General features: G+C 37.4%; 1 protein-coding gene and 1 long non-coding RNA gene across 8 annotated transcripts in view; one reads left to right on the top strand and one right to left on the bottom strand.

Annotated features, from left to right (window-relative positions):
* Positions 1 to 238, top strand: part of LOC147008803 (uncharacterized) — a 2,006-nt gene extending 1,768 nt beyond the window's left edge. The window contains exon 3 of the long non-coding RNA XR_015053308.1: positions 71 to 238. This is a non-coding gene — a long non-coding RNA (uncharacterized LOC147008803). The remainder of the gene's footprint in view (positions 1 to 70) is intronic.
* The window catches only part of LOC147008802 (receptor-type tyrosine-protein phosphatase gamma-like), a 732,556-nt gene that overhangs the window by 488,380 nt on the left and 219,287 nt on the right, over positions 1 to 24,889 (bottom strand). The window lies entirely within an intron of this gene.

The following is a 24,889-nucleotide window of genomic DNA, read 5'->3' as shown; positions in this document are numbered from 1 at the left end:
TTAATTCAGTGGTCAACGAGGCTTACTCATATTACCATGTAATTATTATCCACTTTTTGTTTCAAAACAGAATATGGTGTCTGAGTTTCGAAATCACAAGACATCTGGAGAAGATTGCTGGGAAAGATTATACATTCTCGCAAATGAATATTTAATATTTTCAATATTAATAAATTATATTTGTTTTGTATACAATTACTTGATTCTGAATTACAAGAAGAGGATCAAAACATGAAGGGAGGGTAGGTGCGCCCCCCAATGACCCATCACCCCCTCATCCCATCCCTCCCCTCCCCATGTGTGTGTGTGGGGAAGGGTGGGGGTGGGATGAGGGAGGTGGTGGGTCAAAGGTGGGGGCGCACAGGGGGATGAGGGGGTGGGGCTTGTGTGGGAGGGGCTTGTGTGGGCGGGGCTTTGGTGGGGCTTGTGTGGGCGGGGTGTGGGTGGGGCTTGTGTGGGTGGGGCTTGTGTGGGAGGGGTTTATGTGGGCGGGGCTTCGGTGGGGCTTGTGTGGGCGGGGTGCGTGTGGCCGGGGTTTATGTGGGTGCGGCTTGTGTGGGTGGGGCTTATGTGGGCGGGGTTTATGTGGGCAGGGGCGAATGTGGATGAGGTTTGTGTGGATCAATGGATGGGTGGAGAGATGGGTGGATGGGTGGATGAGTGGAGCTTGTGTGGATGGGTGGATAATTTTTTAATTAAATAAACATGTTGTGTGTGGGGGAACTAATTAACTAATCACTAATTATGTGAATATGGGTGGAGCTTGTGTGTGTGGAGCTTGTGTGGAGCTTGTGTGGAGCTTGTGTGGAGCTTGTGTGTGGTGGGGTTTGTGTGGGGTTTATGTGGGTGGGGCTTGTGTGGGTGGAGTCAAAAAGGGGCGGAGTCAAAAAATTTCAATTTATTGGAGCTTGTGTGGGGTTTGTGTGTGGTGGGTTTGTGTGGGGTTTGTGTGGGTGGGGCTTGTGTGGGTGGAGTCAAAAAGGGGCGGAGTCAAAAATTTCAATTTATCTTTGTCTTTTGTAATTCCTGTGAATAAAATGAACCTAAAATCTCTTCCCCTTCCAAATCATATATCTTATAAGTCCAAGGAACCGTATCTATTACATCAACAATTTTAAAAAGTTCTTTCGTCCATCGTTCAGTAAAACCCTTTTCAAAATGAGATTTCCACCTATATATTCTTACGATATCACCAACTTTGAACTTAGGTTTTCTGACATTAATCTCTTTTTCATATTTTAATTTTGTAAATGTTTCTGATGGCTTCATATTCGTTGACGTGTGAATCGTGTCATTATACTTATCCACAATATCCTGAATAAAAGATAACCATTGTTGTGAACCGAGTTGTGTGAATTTTTTATATAGTCTCTCTTTTAAGGTACGATTAAAACGTTCAACAACAACTGCCTTCCCTTCATTAAAGGTACTGTATAATGTAATACTGTTATTTTTTAGAAAATTCATAAATGTCTTGTTATAAAACTCTCTACCCTCATCAGTCCACAATTTTTTAGGTTTTCTCTTACTTTTATTAAATATCTGTTGAAAAGCTAACATAAGAGTATTACCTGTTTTGTTTTTAAAGGGACAACCCACACATATCTACTCCTCAAATCAATAACGGTTAAAGCATACTTGTACCCCTTATCATTATTGAGTTCAATCAAATCAGCAGACCAGATATAATCAACTTCCTTGGAATAAACTTTCCTTCTCTGAAACTTTGTGAATATTGGTTTATGTAATTCATCAGCTAATTGCTCTTCAGTCTTAATGGCATCATTAGAGCCTATGAGTTTTTGAATTTCCAAGTCCAAGTTTCAATTTAGCACTAATCATCTTCTTCACGATGAACCTATCAACTTTTTCTCTCAAGGTTGGATTTTGTATCAGAGACAAATTATACAACATTTCTCTATCGGCTTCATGCTTTTCTTCCAACGTTGTGGTATTCCCATAATCAATATCGTGTCTCATGCACACTTCATCAACTCTATTGATTGGTTTACTCCAGGATTTAGGATTGTCTGCCTCATCTAATCTTTTATCCAAGTTTGTGCCTGGACCACAGAAAGAATACCCTGGAAGATGTAATTCCCCTGGTATTCCAGTAGTTGTAAATTTACTTCCTGATAAAAACTTTTGTATATCTCCTCCGAGTTTGTGTTTGGAGATAAATTGATTTTTTTTTGAACCACACACCGAACATATACCTTTTTGTATAACCCTGTTATTTTTACTTTTAATATATGAAATATTTTTAGTATTAGTTTTCTTTTACATTTGAGACAATAACTCATTTATTTATGAGAAAAATTCCTGCAGAGTGCAAAAACCTTTTTAGTTTCCAACATGCACATTTGAATCTTAATTTTTAAAACATAAAGAATCCTAAGAAATGCCTTCACTCTCTCCTCCATTTATTTAAGAAAAAACTTGAATTAAAATGAATGGCTTGACGATGTCAATAGTCTTGAAGAAAATATTGCAAATAGACTTGTCAATTCTTTGGTTTCCTCCTCGGTGGGTTGAGTTATTTTCTGTAATACCGCCAATCTTTTTTGAATCTCACTGGTTTCCATATTTTGATATTTATTTTGTCTCGCTCTTTCCTCCCTCTCCTCCCTCTCTCTCTTCTCTTTTTCCTCCTTCTCTTTCTTCTCCCTCTCCTCCTTCTCTCTCTTCTCTTTTTCCTCCTTCTCTTTCTTCTCCCTCTCCTCATTCTCCTTTTCCTCCTCTTCCCTCTCTTCTTCAACTCCTTCCTCATCCCTTACTATCCTTGAATCGTTTACACCCCATAGAATATTATACATATATTCATCAGGATTTCTTGTTATTCCTGCATCGAAAATAATTTTTTTACAACAGGAAACCAATAAAATTTCTTTTGAATTTCTAAAAGAGCCTTACCTTTTCTTAACTTTATAATTTTTTCATTATTTAACATTCTAATTAAATCTAAAGTTGTCGGTTTATCAACATCAGCATAATGCCAATCTTTTATTGAAAATACCTCATTCTTATGTTGTAGAACATATTTATTAAAATACCGAATACCCTTTTCTTGAAGGTATGCTTGGACACAGAAATGATAATTTTCTTGAAGCCTTCTTGCTGTCATTTATGTATTAGAAATATATGTTAGAATAATATTATGGCACGAAACACCTCCCCATCTTCCCATAGTTAAATCATTTTGTATTTCCTTACTTATTATATATAATCCTGTTTTTTCTGTTTTCATGAGATAAACAAGGGCAAAACCATTATTATATTTACCCTTATTAAATTCTTTTTATTTGTTGTTTACTAATCGTGGACCCACAAAACTCATTCTCGATACCAAGTGGATAATATTCTTCCTTACGAGACTGATTTAATTGTTCCAGGTCTTCGAGGTTAATTTTAAATGACCAATTATACCCTAAATCATTCATATCATACCCCCATTGTTCTATTCTCATACAAACGATACGCCCTTCTTTATAAAAATTTATTTTAATTCGAACTGTGAATTCTGTATGACCTGGAGATAATATCAACACTTCTGTATCTTTGGAATACACAGCCGTTTTATTTAAGTATATATATTGTGATAAATCGCTTAATCTCACCAAGTCATTCGCGTCAGTCGGGCTTGGATAATTTTTAATTTAAAAGCATTTTTCATGTTAATATTTTTGGTTATATTATATTTATGTCGTTCAGCCTGTGCCTTTGTGTAATAATTTGATAAATCAATATCCAGTTCTTGAGATACACCAAAGATAGAACCATCTTTACCAACATAAGTCATTTATATTAGATTAAAAATAATATCATAAAATTTTTTATTTTTGTTGAGTTGAAATAACACATATAGACATAATTGACCACAACACTTGGAATTTAATTCTTGGACTTGAAATGTTTGATAAACACCATTCTGTAAGAATTTTATGACTTCAACAGGTGGTGGAAGACCAAAACTATCAAAATAATATTTGTCTTGATTATTAAAAATACAAACCCAATGAGAACCGTTCCCATTATTATCTTCTAAGTTCATAATAATATTCTTTGTATGTTTCGGCACATTTGTTAATTCATCTCTCATACAAATAACCACATTTTGAATTTTTAATTTCTTACAATATTTGGCAAGTTGTAAATTTGATGTTGTATTCTTTCCAAATTCTTTCAACCACTCATCAATGCTCATTTATTTATTAGAAAGATATAATCCATTACCTCTTTTCGTTAATTTTACACCTGCTTGTGCAATAGAAGAAAGCATATCTCCAACTAACAATCTCGCTTTATCAGGCAGACCTTCAAGTTTTTCAGCAAAATCTACAATTACGCCACTTCCACTAATTTGTTTCTCCAACTCTTTGTTATGTCTTTCCAATTCTTTTTGAGCCTGGAGTTGAGCCTTCCTTTCGTTGGCAGTTTTCACCGCTGTTGAAATACCACCCGTCAATGCTCCAACCGCACTTAAACCAGCAAATAAAGGAATTAGAAATGGGAGAAATCCTCCACTCGTCTCTCTTATTGAATATTTTTTCAACATTGGTTTTGTCATTTTAATTTTAAGTGAGCCAGTGTCATTCAAGATTTTAACCTGTTCTCTTGTGAGCAAAACATCAATTCTTACTGCTCCTTTTCTCTGAATTGTATTAACGTTAATCGTACAAGGCTTTTGATTTTGAACACAAGATGATAGTTTATGAAGATTGATTTGATTAACATATACCCCAGTTGGTACTTTGCCACTCATTTATTTAACAAAAAATTATGTGAGACTAATCATCACACCATTATCTGTATTAATCTGCAATTCTGTTTCTTCCAAAAGCAAACAATATGTATCAACTTCTTCACTCTCTCCTCTTTCAATGTATAGGGAAGTATCCACTCGATTAGACTTTATAGTTTCCTTTTGCGCGCTCAGGTCAAACGCATAGATTGTATACAAACTTTTAAATGCTGTCATATCCAAAATAGGTTCTTTATTTCCATTACTTTCACACACCTTTTGGTAAGACTTGTATGCTTCAGCAAAATCATTTTTTCCCAATTAATTTCCAATCTATCTCGTGGATAAAATGTTCCATCTAGAGAAACGCGAAGTTGTTTCACCTTAGCATTATCACTCAATGCATTATTCTTATCAGTCGCAGTATCACCATCTGGCTTTTTAAAAATGATCCACAGATATCGTGGCTTTCCTTCCAGAACACCCAAATTCCACGTGTAAGTAGTTTGATTGAGTTTAACGTGTTGACATCTTCTTTTGAGGTATGATACACTGAGTGGTTTCTTTGAGTTAAGTCTTCGATTCAACATCTCTTCTGTTTTAAGATTAGGAGTATATTCACTGATATACCAACTCATCTCCTCAATTACAAATTTATTCTGATCACCAAAAGCATTACCAACACCAAAAAGCAATCTATTTTCATTATCATTCCTTTGTAGTTGAAATCTAATTTTAAGACCATACAGAACTTTATCATGATCACAAAATCCAAATATACCTTTAAGAGGAACCGCCACAGTAAAACTATTTTCTGCTTTTGTATCATCATTATACGCTCCTTTCCTTTGAATATATCCAGGGTCTGTGTTTGTTCCCGTTGACATATCAGGAATAAAACCTTCGACAGACCCCTTTCCCATTCTATCACTGAATGTATAGAGTGTAAATTTTATCATTTCAGATACAGCAGAGACATAATCAACCGCTTCAACTTCTTGTGTTCCAATATACAAACGCACACTATCAAACATTTTCCAGAAGAAATCATTTACAAGTGTAGCGTTTGTGTTATTCCCAGCTTTAGTGAATTTAAATTTACACAACAAGAAACTTTCGGAGAGATTCAAATAGGTTTGTTGATTATTTATTTCAAAACTTTTTGTACCATTCGTATTCCAGTCTGTTCCAGTTATTGCATTTACCTTGAAGTAATCTTCTTTTTTAGTGGAGTTTGAGATAATAATAGTATCATCCAAATCATAGATACTATCAATTGCTTCCATACTTGTATTTATTTAGGAAAAAGATGTTAAAACTTTTGAAACCCTGATCCAAGTATTTGAATTATTTTCTGTCGTTCTTGGGGGACAACTGAGTTTTGCCTTTCTTAATTTCTTTTATTGCTTGTAATTTATGAGATTCCTTCTGAGCATCTTTTATACTCTTTACAGCACCTGCTACATTTCCCACAGCAGAAGCAGTTGAACCAATTAGATCTTTATGTTTAAGAATAGTTGAACCAATACCCATGAGAGTATCAATTATCCCATCTCCTCTAAATTGATGTCCAACACCCCTTTGTCTCTTAGGTTTATAGTATCCTCTACCAAGATACATACCTTCACCCTTGTAGTATGGGGAAAGGAACATCCCATCCCCTGTAATTATTTTATATTTTCCCAACTCGTGTTTCCTCACAATAACCATCGTATTTATTTATTGGAAAACTTCACGTAGGTGAATTCTGATGGATATAACTTCTCCATTAAAAGAAATCACACGATTATCTTGGTCGGTTATCCTAAAATTTACTCTGTGTATGGTTTTTCCTGACACAGGTAGATAAACCAAATTTTTGGGTTCCATATTGAATTTATAACCAATTGGGGTTGAGTATGCACTGAATGAAAATATTGTATTTGTTTTTTTCCATCATTATAAGCACCATCAATCAAATCACAGTGAATTAACACCGAATTTATTCCTGAGGATATTTGAATGACATTATCACTGTAAAACGTCCCATTAGTTTCAATCTTTTTTGAGGAGAAACCCAATAACTCTCTAAATGAATTATCAATTGTGAAATCAACCTTGTAGTTATTTTTAACTTTAATCGTTGATTTTGAAGTATGTTTTTGAATGTTTATAACAATATTTTTTGGTTCATCACCCTGTTCTTTCATAAGACGAGCAATTTCGGAAGATATTTGAGAAATCTCATATGCTCCGGGTGAGACTGTTATCGTTTTGTATCCACTTCCGGGATTATAACTAAACTTGTCATTTTTATCAGTTATATTAAATAAGGTATTATAAGTTTCCATGGACAATAAAGATGCCTCATATTCTTTTGTTGTGTCAAGTTGTAGTGGGTATGGGAATGAAGATGTGTGGTCGCTTGTTGTGAAATTAAAACTCAGGATTGTGCTTCTCATCTTATTTAATATGAGATAAAATGTCTTTATATTGAGATTTATTAATTATTTTCATGTTCATCAACTGATCTAAAATGGCTGATGCTTCATTAAAACAATTGTTATTTCCAGCCTTCTTACTGCCGAACAACAATAACAGTCTATTAACTAATTGCGATGGGTCATTTGGAAGAAAACTAATACCTGAACCAAGGATACTTAAAGCCTGAATAATGTGTTTCTCCTTCTCATTCTTCCTACTTTTACCAGAAAGAATAACCTTATAATTTAGAGTGTTCAGCAAATCAATATATACTCTATCATCATTATTTTCCATATCCAATGGTTTATCAATATACTTTGATTCATCCCTCACAGTTGAACCTTGTCTTCCATCTTTTGTGAGAAGAAACATTAATCTCGGAGTTAGTTTAACAGGGGTTGAGCAGAACTTAAGAACCTTAATTCATCATTAAATATCAATACCTTTTCTTTAACAAGATGAAATATTGCTGGTTGTTCTGTTGGAATGAGTCCTGCTTTGGTTTTTGAATCCGCTGAATATTCATTGTTTTGAACAGCATTCACAATATAATCAGGGGGTTGATTAATCTCTTCCAGTTGTTGAAATAAACCTTCATCATCATATTCTAATTCTCCTAAATGCTCTAATTCTTCCTCCGTCATTTGACTGAAATCTTTTAACATTTGAAGCTTTCTAGGAGTATATTCTACTGTGGGAACTGTGGAAACATCTTTCATTTTTCTTGGGAAGTTTTTAAAAGTGGTTTAAAAAATTTCTCTTGTTTTTTTCAAATGCTTCTTCGCCCGTTAGTTTCTGTCTGCGTTTCTTCTTTATGTCTTCCTGTTGTTTTACAACTTTTGAAACCAACTCTTGATGTTCCCTAAATCTTCTTGCTCTTTCTTTCGCATCCATTTATTTATTGAAAAATATCATTTAATATCTCATCTTGTTTCACAACAATATATTTATATTTTTCAGTCGTGTGTTTCATGTAATCCCCAAATTCCTTTTTACTACATAATGTAGAACAATTGTCTCTCCAAAAATTGTTTATATCTATTGAATTTAACTTGAATAAAATAAAAGTATTAGCATTGTTTCTGATGGAACGACGAGGAAGCTGAAAGTACGATTGACTAAGATAAATACAATTACAAGAAGAATGTCTCCCTCTTGTGTAGTAGCTGTCCATTACCGTTTGGTTTCTCTCATTAACACAATCATCAAAGATAACGAGGTTCTTTTTGATTTATCCAAATCTTGGGAGACGGTATATCATCCGTATTATCACTAAGAATACAAGTTATAGGATTTGATTTCTTTTTACATCTCTGTGTATCACAAAATAGTTGAATTATATCTTCAATGTTATAATCATTTAGGTTTTTTTGACGTTTAAATAAACCGATTATATCTTCTTTTTGAAGACCAGCATTAAAACCTTGTGAGAGTAGTTGATACTCTGGTTGAAAACTCGACTTTGTGAAAATTATTAAATTGTCATAATCTAAAAAGTTGGGAGTGAGGAGCATTTTTAAAAGTAAGCAGGTTTTTCCACATCCACTTGAACCAACTATGAGACATCTTAATGAATTTGGGAGATTTTTATGGTTGTTAAATTTTATCTTATTTTCCCAAATAGGTAAAAAATCATTCATTTATATATTTGAAAAACAGGTTATTTAATTTATTATTGGCTTTTTTAGAAACTCTATATTTTATCCTAAGTTCAGGTTTAATTTCAAGATAATCCATTATTTTATTTATACAATATCTTGTGTTGATATTTCCCTGAAAATTACATCCATGAATAATATACAACAACAATCCTTTGAACATTTCTCTTATACGTTCAGTTTCTTCCCTTGTAAGGAAAGGTGTGTTATCATCCTCATACTTTACATTCATTTCTCTAATCAATCTTGTAAAGTAATTCATTTTTGGTGTAAATCTAAAAGAATTATTTTCCTTTTTATATTTTTTATTATCATTAATTAGAAGATAATCACAGAATATACATTGTTTATAGGCTTTTGACTCTGTGTTTAATCCCCGTCTTTCACACGCAGGACAATTCTCAAATTTGTCATATGGAGAATCAGGAAAGTCTAGCATATTTATAAAGTAAAACTTTACTTAAACTGAAATTCATCTATACTTTCAGTTGTATATTACCATCGATATCGATATACTTTTTTCATTATCAGATTCAACGACAACATTTTTTATATTAAAGGTAATTTTAAAATTATCGTTAACTACTATTGAACGAAATGTCATTTCACCTGATATATTAACATCCTTTATTTCATCAGGATTTACATCTTTAGGGTTGTTGAAAAAAATACAAATTTCTCCTTGCATATTACAGATGGTCTTATCTTTTCTTTCTAAAGCTTCATCCATAAGGTTTTTGTTCTTTGATACTTTTTCTTGTTTCATTGCTTTTTCTAGTTTTGAATATATTACTAGAAGGAGAGGAGAAACTTTTGTTAGAGATACTTTAATTGATGTTCTACCAGGTATACTAAAGGCCCTTCCACTGAAGGAAATTGAAGAACTCATATTATTTACCATAATAGTTTTTATCCAATAGTTGTTATATTTATCTTTGTTCAATTTTACATCCTTGACATATTTCTCAGTATCTTTAACAGATGAAGAGATTGATTGAAACTTGTCTTTTGTGTCTTGAAACATTGTATTTATTAAGTGAAAAAGTTGGAGGATAAAATGGTTTTAAGCACAGATTCACCTTGTAAAACAAACGAAATTTTCATCAAGAAAATTTTAGTTTAAGCAAAGTTTTATTCTATAAATATGGTGAATACAACGTACTGCGATGTTTGTAATCACGAATATAAACATTATAGAAAACACCTCCGAACCAACAAACACACATTTAATCTGTTTCATAAAATATCTCCTCTTGAGTTGGAAAGAAAACATTGTGATATCTGTTCAAAGGATGTTTTGAAGAGTAGTTATAATAAACATCTTCAATCACAAAAACACAAGAAAAATGAGTTTAAAGTAAAGGGAGACTATTATATTGAAAACACTGATGGGGCATTTAAAGGGCATATAAAAATAAGGATTTTTCAATTTGGAGAACCCGGTCCATCATCAATAGCTGAATCAATTGAAATAGTGAAACCCGATGTTGAAAAATTTATTAAAAAGACATTAAAAGAAATGAAAACTTTAAAGTTTTATATGGGAGTGAAAATGAATATGAAAAGACAAGATGAAGAACAAACTCCTTATATGAGAACAGATCTTCATTTTATAACATCATTTCAAGATTTTTTGAATAGTGGGGTTTATGAAGAACTATCAAGACAAGAGGAGGATGTTGATAATACAGTGGTAGGAAGTGGATTCAATATTAAAAAAATCATCTTTTAGATATACACATTCTAAAATCAAACCCTCTTAAAGCTTCTTCTTATATTGAATTACCAAAAGAAATAAAACTAAAGAAGGCAGTTGTTAATATTAAGAACAATGATAATAAATGTTTTCTCTGGTCTGTTCTTGCTCACTTACATCCACCAAAATGTAATTCAGAAAGAGTAAAACAATATATGAAATATGAGAATACCTTGGACATTAAAGATTTTAAATTCCCAATGCCACTAACAGATATTCCTAAATTTGAGAAAAAGAATAATCTTTCTATTAATGTATATGGATTAACGGATACAAACAAAGTTCAAATATTAAAAATTTCAAACAACTATAAAAATGAAGAAACACACATTGATCTTTTATATTTTAGTGTTGGAAAGAATTCACATTACACATACATCAATAATTTATCAAGATTAATCTCTTCTCAGGTATTCAGAACAGCAAACAAAATATATCCTTGTAAGCGATGTCTTAATTCATTTCATACAAAAGAACGATTAGAACAACATTCAAAATATTGTAGTAATCATAAATCAGCTGTAATTACAATGCCTAAACCTGGTGAAAAGATTTCTTTTGAAGATTATAATAAATCTATCATGCACCCATTTGTGATATACGCTGATTTTGAGTGTATCCTTAAAAAGATAAATACTGCTTCTCCTAATCCAAAAGAACCATATACAAATAAATATCAAAAACATATTCCTTGTGGTTTCTGTTATTATATCAAATCATCTGTTGGAGAAAAGTATAACAAACTTGAACATTATCGTGGAAAAAATGCTTCACAAGAGTTTGTAAAACGATTAGAAAAGGATTGTATAAGACTCACTAAATTAATGAAAGAAACAAATGAACCGATGAAATTAACCAAAGAAGAAAAATTAGAATTTAGAATGAACAATATCTGTCATATTTGTGAGGGGGAAATTAAGGAGTCTAAAGTTAGAGACCATTGTCATCTTACTGGTAAATATAGAGGTCCCGCTCATTCCTGTTGTAATCTTAATTATAAATTACCTTCTTTTATTCCAGTCTTTCTTCACAACAGCGCCAACTATGATACACATCTATTTATAAATGAACTTTCAAAAACACCAGGGAATATTTCTGCCATAACAAACACAAGTCAAAAGTATATTTCATTTTCAAAAATGATATTCACAAAACCTTTAACTCGTATTAGGTTTCTAGATTCTTACAAGTTTATGGGAACACCACTAGCCTACCTCGCATCAAATCTAAGCTCCACGGACTCTTTTCCAAATCTTAATTCATTCTTTCCAAAAGAGGAAATTCTCACTAAAGAGGAAATTCAGATTAAAGAGAGAATTCAAAGTAAAGAGGAAACTGTAATTAATGAAGAAATTCTAACTGAAGATGAAATTCTAATTATAAAGAAAATTCGAACAATGAATGAAATTCTAACTAAAGAGGAAATTCAGATTAAAGATGAAATTCTGATTAAAGAAGGAATTCTTACGAGAGAGGAAATTCAAACAAGGAATGAAATTCAAAGTAAAGAGAAAATTCTTACAAGTAAGGGAATTTATCCTTATGATTATATGGATTCATTTATGAGATTTAAAGAAACACAACTTCCATCAAAAGAAAGTTTCTATAATAACCTTTATGAAGAAGAGATAAGTGATAAGGAATATAAACACGCACAAGAAATATGGAAATTATTTAAGATAAAGAACCTTGGAGAATATCACGATTTATATCTAAAAACAGATGTTTTATTGTTAGCTGATGTGTTTGAGGCTTTTAGAACACTCTGTCATAATAAAAATTGTTATGGATTAGACCCTGCCCACTATTTCACAGCTCCTGGTTTAGCTTGGAGTGCAATGTTGAAAATGACAAAACAAGATATAGATTTAATCAGTGATGTGGATATGCTTTTGATGATTGAGAAGTCCAAGAGAGGTGGAATATCACAAGTATGTTCAAAAAGATATGCTAAAGCAAATAATAAATATCTTCCAAATTATGATAGTGAAAAAGATAGTAATTATTTGATGTATTTTGATGCTAATAATTTGTATGGATGGGCAATGTCTCAATCTCTACCTTATGGTAAATTAGAGTGGGTGGAAGAAAAGGATTATGAAAAGGCTTTGATGAATATTGTTATTTCTTCTCAAGAGGAATTGAATGACGAAGAAGAAGGTTATTATTTTGAAGTTGATTTGAGGTACCCGAGTGTTCTTCATAATAAGCATAAAGACCTTCCTTTTGCATGTGAGAAAGAAACCCCAAAGAAAGAATGGTTCAGTGATTATCATAAAAGTTTTAATATTAAAGGCAAATCAACAGAAAAGTTATTAACAACATTCTATGATAAAGAGGGATATGTTTTACATCAGAGAAGCTTAAAACAGTTTTTGAGAGAAGGATTGAGAGTTGCTAAAATTCATAGAGTTTTAAAATTTAAACAAAGTCCTTGGGTGAAAAAGTATATTCAATTCAATACAGATATGAGAGCAAATACAAAAGTAAAATTTGAAGGGGACTTTTATAAATTAATGAATAATGCTGTATTTGGAAAGACTATGGAAAATGTTAGAAACAGGCAAAACATTAGATTAGCAACATCTTGGAAAGAAGCTTCGAGATTGATAAATAAACCAAGTTTTGAGAGAGAAGAGGTTTTTTCAGAGAACTTTTCTGCAATTCATATGAAAAAGGAAAGTATTGTAATGGATAAACCAATTTATATTGGAACAGCAGTTCTTGATTTATCAAAGATATTGATGTATGATTATTTGTATAATGACTTAAAGAAAGAGTATGGTGAAAATGTTTCATTGTTGTATATGGACACTGATAGTTTTATCCTAGATATAAAAACTGATGATGTTTATGAAGATATGAAGAAAAATATTGGAGTATATGATACAAGTAATTTCAGCAAGAAGAGTGAGTTATTTTCCAAAAAGAATGAAAAGGTTATTGGTAAGTTTAAGGATGAGTTGGGTGGAAAAGTAATGAGTGAGTTTATTGGATTGAGAGCAAAGGCATATGCTTATAAGTATGGTGATCAGATTGATAAGAGGTTAAAGGGAATAAAGAAATATGTAATAAAGAAATCAATAACTTTTAGAAATTATTATAATTGTTTGATGAATAAGAAAGAAGAATACAGGAAAATGAATACAATAAGAAGTTATAAACATAACATATATAGTGAAGAAGTAAATAAAAAGGCATTAGGAGCCTTTGATGATAAGAGATTTATTTTAGATAATGGAATAGATTGTGTTCCATATGGATATTGTATGATAGAGTGTATAAAATAGATTGCGTTTTAACGATGGGAAGAAGGGTTAGGGTTTTTTTCACAATATATAAATGGTTAAACCAAGTATTAATCAAACTAAAGAGTGGAGAAAATCTCAGTCTTGGTATATAAATGGAAAACATAATGAATGTGAAAAATATCAAATAAGTCTTATTGAAAAAATAACTAAAACAAAGGTAAATAAAACAAATAAGCGAATTAATTTAAAAACTAGTAAGTTAGAGGATGTAAAGAAAAAAATGAATATCCTTGAATGGACTGAAAACTTTGATGGTTATCAATTGAACAATGAAAAAACAATTTACTATAATCTCAAAATGATATGTGGCTCAGGAGGTGGTCAGATGAGATCATTAAGAGAAGTTTATCATTTCGTAATGGCACAAAAGGGGTATCTTAAAAAATATAAAGATTCAAATGTTTTGTTTGTCAATATTTTAGATGGGGATTATTGTGCAAAGAAAATTAAACTATTGAAGGAATTTGAGAATGAACAAATCTTTATAGGTTCAATGAGTGAGCTGATCAACCTCCAGGTTAAAGGGGAGACAAATAAATATACCTTGGGATAGCCTGGTTATATATATACAAAGCCTGGTGTTGGCTTAGTGGTTAGGGTGGCGGCTTGGGATCCCAGTGTCCCGAGTTCGAATCCCGCTCAGCTGCTGAATTAACACCAGGGGGTTGACTCAGCCTGTCATCCTTCCGAGGTCGGCGAAATGAGTACCAGTATACTGGTCCCGGTGTATGCCCCGGTTAGAATAGGTGTACCATATCCCTGTGTTGTAAGAGGCGTCCAGGAAGGGCATCCGACCATAAAACATTGCCTCACAAAAAGCCAAACCCCTGCACAGCAGGGAAAAACGGATAAAAAGGGGGTTTATTTTTAGGGAAAAAAAAAGGGAATCGCTGAAAATCCCCCATTCATTTACATGGGGAAAAGTGAGCCAGAATCAGTAAATCCACCCTACTCACCTGGTACCAAAGGAATTAAGTCTCCGTCTCAGATCCTTGGTCAGAGTCGAAGTCTCGCACCCATAGAGCAAGACTGGAAGTACCAAGGACCTGAAGACTCGGACTTTCGTCCTCCCGCACAGGTACCGGCAGCGCCACACCCCATGATCCAGTGAATCCATGACTCCCCAGGCCCGACCCAGACGTCTATTGACCTCTGACTCGCAGCCAGCAAAGACATGAATATCACTGCCAAGGTAAGTGAATCTCTCCATGACCTCAACATCCTCACCACAAACAGACACAGACAGGACAGCAGCATCCAAGATGTCACCGAAAGCCTGGATCTTAGTTTTGACCCAAGAAACCCGTAATCCCAGCGGCTCCGACTCTTCATTCAGCACCTCGAGGGCCCCCAAAAGGATGTCTAAAGTCTCCGCAAAGATGACTGCATCGTCTGCAAAATCAAGGTCCGAGATCTTGACATTCCCAAACGATGCACCGCAACTTGATCTCTCCGACATCCTCCCTAAAATCCAGTCCATACAAGTGCTGAAAAGTGTGGGGGCCAGTACACATCCCTGACAAACTCCAGTAACAACTGGAAATAAGTCAGAGGTGGTACCACCACACTTCACAGCACTCTCAGAACCAGAGTAGAGTTCAGACATCAGATCGATCAGTTTTGGTGGCACCCCACGAAGACCAAGAAGCCTCCAGAGGACATCCCGAATCACTGAATCGAACGCTTTACAGAGATCAACATAGGCTGCAAGCAGTCCCTGCCGAAACTCTCTTCTGCGTTCGGTGAGGACACGAAGGGCAAGGATACGGTCAATCGTTGACCTCTTTGGTGTAAAGCCTGACTGCTCTGGACGCTGGTGCTCAAGCAGATGGTGGCGAACCCTATCAAGACTTATCCGAGCAAAGACCTTGCCCGGCACTGAGAGCAGCATCACCCCTCGGTAGTTGTTGCAGTCTTGGCGATCACCCTTCCCTTTCCAGAGAGGGACAACAAGGCCCCTCTTCCAGTCAGTTGGGATGATGCCTGTGTTCCAGGCAGAGCACAAAACTGCATGCAACGACACGAGTGCAGCATTTCCACCAGCCTTGAGAAGTTCGGCATGGATGCCACAAATCCCTGGAGCTTTGCCCCGTTTCAACTGGTTCACCGCAGCCCGTGTTTCCACAAGCGAAGGTGGACCACAGTTTATTCGTGGGTCAGCAACAGGGATTGTAACACCCTTGACGTCCAACTCGACAGTTGGGGGATCAGCCTGGTACAACCGCTCAAAGTAACCGGCCCAGCGGGCCTTTACTTCAGACTCCTCTGTCAAGAGCCTACCACTCTCTGCTCGAACTGCAGTGCTCCGAGGGATGGGCTTGGATGAACGTAATGCGCGAATTCCCCTGTAAGCGGGACGAGAATCACCTGTCCACAGGTGATGCTCTACCCCCTCACAGATTCCTCGCACATAGGCCTCCTTGTCCACCCTCAGTGCACGTACAGTTTTACGCCTCAGCTCCCTGAACAGCTCAGCTCTGCCATTCAGCCTGGCCCTGCGACTCTGGTCAATGGTATCCAGTGTCCCTTGAGAGACAAAATTCTTCTTTGCCCTGCGGTGAGTTCCAAGACATCCACTGGCAACATCAAGGACGGTGGTCTTAAAGGCGCTCCACAACTCTTCAGGACCCCCAAAAGCATCCAGACCCCCCAAGTGTCCACTCAGCCTGTTCGCAAACTCCTCAGCTACTCTCTCATCCCTGAGCTTGGCAACATCCAGCCTAGGCTGGGATGGTACCATTCTCCAGGATTTAAGGTGCAGCTTTAGAGTTGCTACAACAAGCCTGTGGTCAGTATTGAGGAACTGAGCACTCCGGTAGACCCTGCAGTTCTGGATCATCCTCCAACGACCGTCAATGAGGACATGGTCAATCTCCTTTGCCACACCGCCAGCGTTGGAATACCAAGTCCAGCGATGAGCTTGTGGGCGCTGAAACCATGAACCAGCCACCCTAAGTCCATGACTTCTTGCAAAGTCAAGGAACTTAGTGCTATTCTGGTTCATAGTTCCTGACCCATGGGGACCAACACACACCTCATAACCGTCCCTATCAGTTCCCGTCGATGCATTGAAATCCCCCAAGACTAGAAGTATATCTCGTCTGGGGCACTGATCAACCACAGACTCGAGCGTGGCGTAGAATGCATCCTTCACGGTGAGATCACTCGCCTCAGTCGGAGCATAAACAGAGACCACGGAAATGACACCTAAGGAGTGACGAATCCTTAATCTCATAATACGCTCGTTGACCGGTGTTACCTCAATTATCATTGGGGTCAGCTTATTGGACACAGCTACAGCAACTCCTTGGGTATGGTAACCATCAGAGCGACCAGACCAATAGTAGGTGTAACCACCCACCATTATCTCACCGCATTCCGGTCTCCGAACCTCAGAGAGAGCTGCAATCCCGATGTCCAAACGCTTGAGCTCAGATTATAACAGAGACAGGTGATCATCCTTTCTTAGGGATAGGACATTCCAGGCACCCACCCGAAGGGACCGCCTCAGGTTAACCCAAGGAGACCGCCGTCTGGTGGACGACACCTCAGCACCACTCCGACACACTCTCCCGCAATCTGACCCAGGGATGTTACCCCGTGGTTTCCCTCCTATCAAAGATTGGGGGTCCCGAAGGCTTTGCCCCAATCTCGTCATCCGGTGAGCTGCCCTGCGAAGGGAAGCTGCACAGGAGGTACTCCCACAGAGTGGGTTTTCAGATTTTTTTGCGTTTTTGCGTTTTGCGGAATGAAGGGTTTTACGGTGGCCGGAGTGCAAATCCTGCCACCAACCTCCTAATAAAAAGTTGACGTCCGCAGACACAGTAGTGCACTAGATGTGGATGGCCGTTGGCTCACAAGGAGCTCCTCCGCCCTTTGATAGGTTTTGTTTTTAATCCTGCTGGGTGTCCATATCCAAACACCCCCCTCACCAGAAAACCTGGTGGGGGAGACGGTTTAGTCGCCGACAACCCGACCATGGAACAGGTTAGTACAGGTTTACATGGTACCTGTAGCAGGTCACAGATCGAACCTGACCTGACATATATATATATATATATATATATATATATATATATATATATATATATATATATATATATATATATATATATATATATATATATATATATATAACCCAAGCCAAGCCACTGCCCTAACCCATGCCACTGCCCTCACCACTGCACCAACACCAGGCTGTCATATATATATATATATATATATATATATATATATATATATATATATATATATATATATATATATATATATATATATATATATATATATATATATATATATATATATATATATATATATATACATATATATATATATATATATATATATATATATATATATATATATATATACATATATACATATATATATACATATATATATACATACATATATATATATATATATATATATATATATATATATATATATATATATATATATATATATATATATATATATATATACACATATATACATATACAGTACCAGTAAAAAGTGTGGACACACCTCATCATTTAAGGGGTTTTTTGGGGGTGTTTTTTTTTTTACTGTTTTCTCCATTGTAGAATAATAGTGAAGATGTGAAAAATATTAAATGCAGAGTGAAAACTGTGCAATATATATGCATACACACATACACACATACACACACACACGCACACACCCACCCTCACACACTCACACACACACACACACACACACACACACACACAAACACACAAACACACACACACACACACACACACACACAAACACACACACACTTAAAATAATCAGCTTGGGCCAGAGACATAAAAATAATGGAGAACCGTTTTCTATGACTCATTCATTTAGGATGGTTGAGTGACGAGAGAATGAATACCGGTGCCACTGCCATCATCTCCAGCAACACAATGTCAACAATGACAACCAATGGACCAACTTATGTTGCCTTCATTGCAGCAAGAGGCTTTGCCTCCAATGCTCGTCTCGCTTCCAAAATGCGCAACCAAGTGCTTTCCCGTGTGCCTCCACTGTCATCGTCGTTCACGATGGAGAGCTGAAAAAGGATGCAGTATATGTTTTCTCATTCTCATGTACCATACTCTGTAACAGAGCGTCGGTGCTGCTGAAGCAGTTTCTTGGCAAGGGGTATGCCGTATCCTGGGTGGTTTTGCGATTGCCTTCGCATCAGCAGTTTGGGGAGGAATTTAGAATTTGTTGATGGTGCCGGCGATCGCTCGCTTGTCTTGACGAAGGATGCTGTAGAATATATATAATGTTCACCACCTAATGCCAGCAGAGAGGATGTCCAGTTTTGTCGTCCATCTGAGGGAAGACGCACATTGATGAATCACGCTGCCTGTGAAACACCAGGATGACAGTTTTCAACTGGGTCGGGATTCAAACCCAGGGCAGACAGCTTCGAGGTGAGTGTGCGTACGTCTAAGCCACCCTACCAGTGTGTGTGTGTGTGTGTGTGTGTGTGTGTGTGTGTGTGTGTGTGTGTGTGTGTGTGTGTGTGTGTGTGTGTGTGTGTGTGTGTGTGTGTGTGTGTGTGTGTGTGTGTGTGTGTGTGTGTTCTTTTTCTCAGGGCACAGAGGGCAATAGAATGGAAAGCTTGCTTAACATTCTCTGCAAATTCAATCCCTTTAGTCCTCACCATGGGAAATGCAGCCGATTCACGTATTATAAATTGTGGTGAAACTTCAACGTAAATGTCCAAATCTAAGCATTTGGACAAAAAACGTTTCAACATATTAGCTTGCAGCAGCGACGTTCAAGTGTGGGAATAATTGATCGTGAAGTTGCCCGAATGCTGGTGGTGTCAAGGTTAGTCTGCGAGGTCGGTTGTTCAAATCCCTGCCGAGTCATTCCGAAGACTTTAAAAATGGTACGTGCACTGCGTCCATGTTTGATGGTCATCATTGAAATAGGACAGGGTATGCAAAAACAATCATAGACAGAGCATGGACAAACAACCATCGACAGAACATGGAAAAGCAACCATAGGCAAAGCATGGACAAACAACCATGGACTGAGCATGGACAAACAACCATAGACAGAACATGGAAAAACAATCATCGACAGAGCATGGACAAACAACCATAGACAGAGCATGGACAAGCAACCAGACAAAACATGGACAAATAACCATAGACAGAGCATGGACAAACAACCATAGACAGAACATGGACAAGCAAACATAGACAGAACATGGACAAGCAAACATAGACAGAGCATGGACAAACAACCATAGACAGAGCATGGACAAACAATCATAGACAGAACATGGACAAACAACCATAGACAGAACACGGACAAACAACCATAGACAGAGCACGGAAAAACAATCATAGACAAAGCATGGACAGCCAACCATAGGTTGGCAACCATTGCGCAGGCTTCAAGGGAACTATTATTATTGTTTTCATAATTATTATTATTATCATAGCTCTTGGGACGGTGAATAACTCACAAATCCGTGTTAAAATGGCGAATGCATCGACATGCTCAGACAACGAAGCAGCGAACCGAGCCAGCTCGATTGCGTCCGAATGAATCATTCTTCATGGTATTTAAACTTCTCATTATGAACTTTCTTTCTCAATTCTACAAACTTGATGTACAAAAGTGCAATACCCGTGTTCATTCTTTCAAATTTTAAAGCACAATTTGTTGAACAGGTGATAAAGAATGTATTATATGCATTTTGTTTTCCCTTTTTCCTGCTGTTTCTATTCTGGGACAGGTTGTTGGGCTAAGGTGCTTGAGGACTGCTTGAAAACCCTGGAACCCACCCTCCCTTTTTTCCAGGATTCATCTCCGGCGAAACACCAACAAACAAGCATTAAGACAGCTCGGACCCTCTGGGGAATGTACCTTCTTGCATCTCACAGAGTTGGAGGGTCAGTTGTACTAAGGTAGTTTAATGTGAGACTCAAGTGGCCACTTTTTCTGTCTGTACGACAAACTGTTATCTTCGTTTATGGTTTCTAAACAGAGGGTTTTGCAATCAGATAGCTAAAACTCCAGATTATGCCGTTGGTGCTGGTTATTTAGAGCACTGTGCTACTCAATGTTAGTCCAAATAAAATATAATATCAGTGGATGGACGAGGAAAACTTGACACAGATAACAAAAGAAGAATGTCAGATTTTGAGTAAATATTAGAAACATTTTATCATTTCCTCTCCAAAGTACAATACAAGCAGCCACACTCCTTTCAATTCACTTTTCAACCGTGCAATCCAACATTTCGAAACGCACAGCCCTCGAACATGGTGGCTCGGCATTGCTAAACGGATCAGACTTGCATCTTGGAGGTTAGTTAAAACTTTTCAAAGGTACGTGCTGTGGATAGACTGGCCTGCTTGTTAGCACCGTGCTTGCTCTCTAATCTTCTTATTTTATTGGTCACCCAGGGATGACAGGATTGCTCACAGGTAGTATAATTGCCTTTGTGCTGCCTAGCCTGGGTTTTATACCCAACCTGACTGTCAATTGTCATTCCGGTGCTTCACAGGCAGGGCATTGGATCAATGGGCGTGCTGTCCGTCGGATGGATGTTAACCAAGATGTCCCGTCTGCTACCATTGGTTTGTGGGCATGAAAGATCCTTCGGTCGGTCTTTTGCAATGGTGTGCAATTGTCTGGCAGCACTCCAGACAAATTTCAAGTTCCAAATTCCTGTCCTAACCTACAGTGGGAACCGCATCAGCGGCACAACCACACTCTCAGAGATGATGCAACCGGCATCCAGTTGCTGCACACAAATGAATGATCACCCAGAGTGCATTGTAAAACAAAAATTACAAATCAATGGTTGAAAAAAAAACAAAAACCAGTCTTACCATAAACCTGCCAACCAACCTTTCTTACCAACGTCGCTTGATGAGCACCATATTTTGAAAATGACCAAACAGAATTGTGAGCATCGGAACTGGAAACGAAAGATGAAGGAATATAAGAGTTTACATAACCTCAACCACAGTGCTCAAACCCCACAAACAAACAGTGCACAGGCAGTTACCTTAAAGGGATTAGAGAAGTACCAGGAGGATGAGACACAGACATGAAGAAAGACCCGAAGAGTCCCAAGCACCGAAATAACACAGAGAGGACGAGCGTTGGAATGGGAGAAAATCACGGTTTAATGAATTAGACGTGCCATTTTCAAGGTAGAAACAGGGTTATCAGCAGGGGTGCGAGTGCACGCAGGCTGAGAAAAGTCATGGAATAAGAAATGAATAAAACATAAGCAAGGCACGATTATGCAAGAAATTAAATGTCGCGTTCACGTGTGTGTTTTTGTGTGTGTGCGTGTGCGTGTGCGTGTGTGCCCGCTTCTGTGCAAGTGGGCATGAAGAATTTCCTATGCCTCAATATTTTTTGGCACCCTACGAAGACAACGATCTTTCCTCGAAGACGAAATGAGTAATTTACTGTGCTGTCGTACTGTGTGCTGGTGTCTCGGGTTCAGACAAGCGCCAACAAGAGATGTCCCCAGTAAGATTGAGGCCTTTCACAACAGGTACCTCCAAAGAGTATTCAGCATCACCAAAGCTCAACAGTAGACAGGGAATATTCTGAGTGTGCAATTTGGGAGACTATTTGGGATATAGGAGTCACTGAAGGACATTATTGCAGCTGGGAGACTCCAATGACTGGGTCATCTTGCTCGGATGGAAGACAACCACTTTCCAAGGAAGGTCTTGTTTGCAAGGTTGCCACAGCACCACCTGGCATATCTAACCAAGCTGAGATGGAGCTCGACGGTGATACAAGACCTCAAGAGGTTTGAGATTGATCAAAGCAGCTTGTTCCAAGTACATCAAGGAGGAGGTTCTTGCAAAACAAAACGCAAAAAGAGATGTTAGATACTTCCACCAAGAAGAGAGTGATGATACACTGAGTGAAATATGATCATGCTGCTTTCCTTGCTGTTGCTAAGCAGGAACTGACAGCAATTTCACATGTGATATGTGCCAGAGGTGCTTAAACGAGAACCCAAACGCTCAGACCACCTTGACGCTGATCTATCCCTTGATATCCTACATAAGACATATGATGTGCCTTTTTCCAATTTCCGAATTATAAAGGAGGTAAATCTTCGATTAAAAGTCGAATTCTTCTTCTTCATCAGATTATCCATGATATCACACCTGGAAGTAGACCACCAGATCCGTATTGTCTACAGGTAACATCGCAGTAGGATTTAACTTAAACAGCGAATATTTTTCCATTTTCCATATATATGTCGAGTCGATGTGTCCTTGGTGCTTGTATAGTAATACAAACCGAGATGGTTTCATGCTACACCAACGGCCGAAAGACCCTAAGTTCACCAGATATTGGACGAGGTTTGTCCGAAATACCCGATTGTAGATCGGGCAGACAAAATGTTCGCTTTTGTGCTCGAAACATGTTACAGAGAACTTTTATGAAACAACAGAGATGGCTAGATCTTGTGGTTACCTGCCACAATTGAGTGAGGATGCCATGCCCATGATTAAGCGGAAGAAACAGCCGTCACTCAAAACTGTAAGACCATCTCTACCCAGCTCCCTGCACATATACATGGACGATTTGAGCGGTGAATCAAACACCTGTTGCCATTGGCCAGCAGCTACTACAACAGCACATGAAAATAATGATCAATTATCAACAAAAATTTCTGCAAATCAAATGAACCACCATTTATTTATTGTGAAGAGTGAGTATATATGTATCATCTACTCCTCTGAGAGGATTTGACTAAGGACGCAAAAACTTTTAGGCTCCCCATCCTCCATAATCCCCCACCAACCTCACCTCCACAATACCCACCACCATCCTATACCCTGCTCCATAAAACCCACCACGATCCCATACCCCTCTCCACAATCCCCCATTCACTGGGGATAGACATCGACACCTCATTGACATGATGGTGGGACACGGCACAGACACAAATGATGCCCGAGAAAAGTATGAAACGGGACGATCCGGTAACATACAAGACACCTTGTCAGCCTGCGATAGTGGGGAGGTATTTGTCACCAATTTTTTCCTTGATGTCCGAGTTTGTCTGGGCAGTGCCTGCACTGTCAGGTGATGATGAGTATTTCCGCTCCAGTAATATATAAACCGATTTATCAATAAATACAAAATCCCTCCCTTATAAACCGTCAATTTCATGGGAAATCAAACCCTACCGAGCTGAAGTGATCATGTGACCAGCATTTTCATCTTCACGAACACTTCTACCTTATTCCTCTGAATCGCTCGCACAAAGCTTTGAAATGATACAGCTCCACAATAACCCCGACAGAGTTTCCATCACTAATTTTGTCTTAATTTTCTTCAAAATCCCACGAATCACTTTCAACATCCTGAGAATTTTTGAAGTTGCTGATGACGGTGGAAACAATATCTGAATAATATAAAAAAATGACCGGTTTTTACAGCCATTTTTCCCTGCTGTGCAGGGGTTGGGCTTTTTCTTGAGGCAATGTTTTATGGCCAGATGCCCTTCCTGACGCCAACCCCGGTCGCCTCTTACGACACACAGGGATATGGTACACCTATTCTAACCGGGGCATACACCGGGACCAGTACACACTGGTACTCATTTCGCCGACCTCGGAAGGATGACAGGCTGAGTCAACCCCCTGGTGTTAATTCAGCAGCCAACAGGGCTTGAACTCAGGACCCTGGGATCCCAAGCCACCACCCTAACCACTAAGCCAACACCAGGCTTGGAAACAATATCTGAATCTGAGCTTGAAATACACTGTTTCTCTATGCAAAGCCCCCTGTTCGGATCAATATGGCTTCAGGATGTGATGTCACTGGCAGAATCGAAAATCGACACTGTAGGGCTTTTTTCGACACTGTGATTGGCAAAAAAAAATCATTTTTTTCCCCTTTCAAATTAGACCGTGATCAATGACTTTCAATAGTTTACAGAAAAAA

This window comes from Eptatretus burgeri, chromosome 18, assembly GCF_056783735.1.
Source record: "Eptatretus burgeri isolate ZD-2024b chromosome 18, Ebu_testis_v1, whole genome shotgun sequence".
In the NCBI taxonomy this organism is placed as follows: Eukaryota; Metazoa; Chordata; class Myxini; order Myxiniformes; family Myxinidae; genus Eptatretus; species Eptatretus burgeri.
This window is presented reverse-complemented; position numbering and strand designations above follow the sequence as displayed.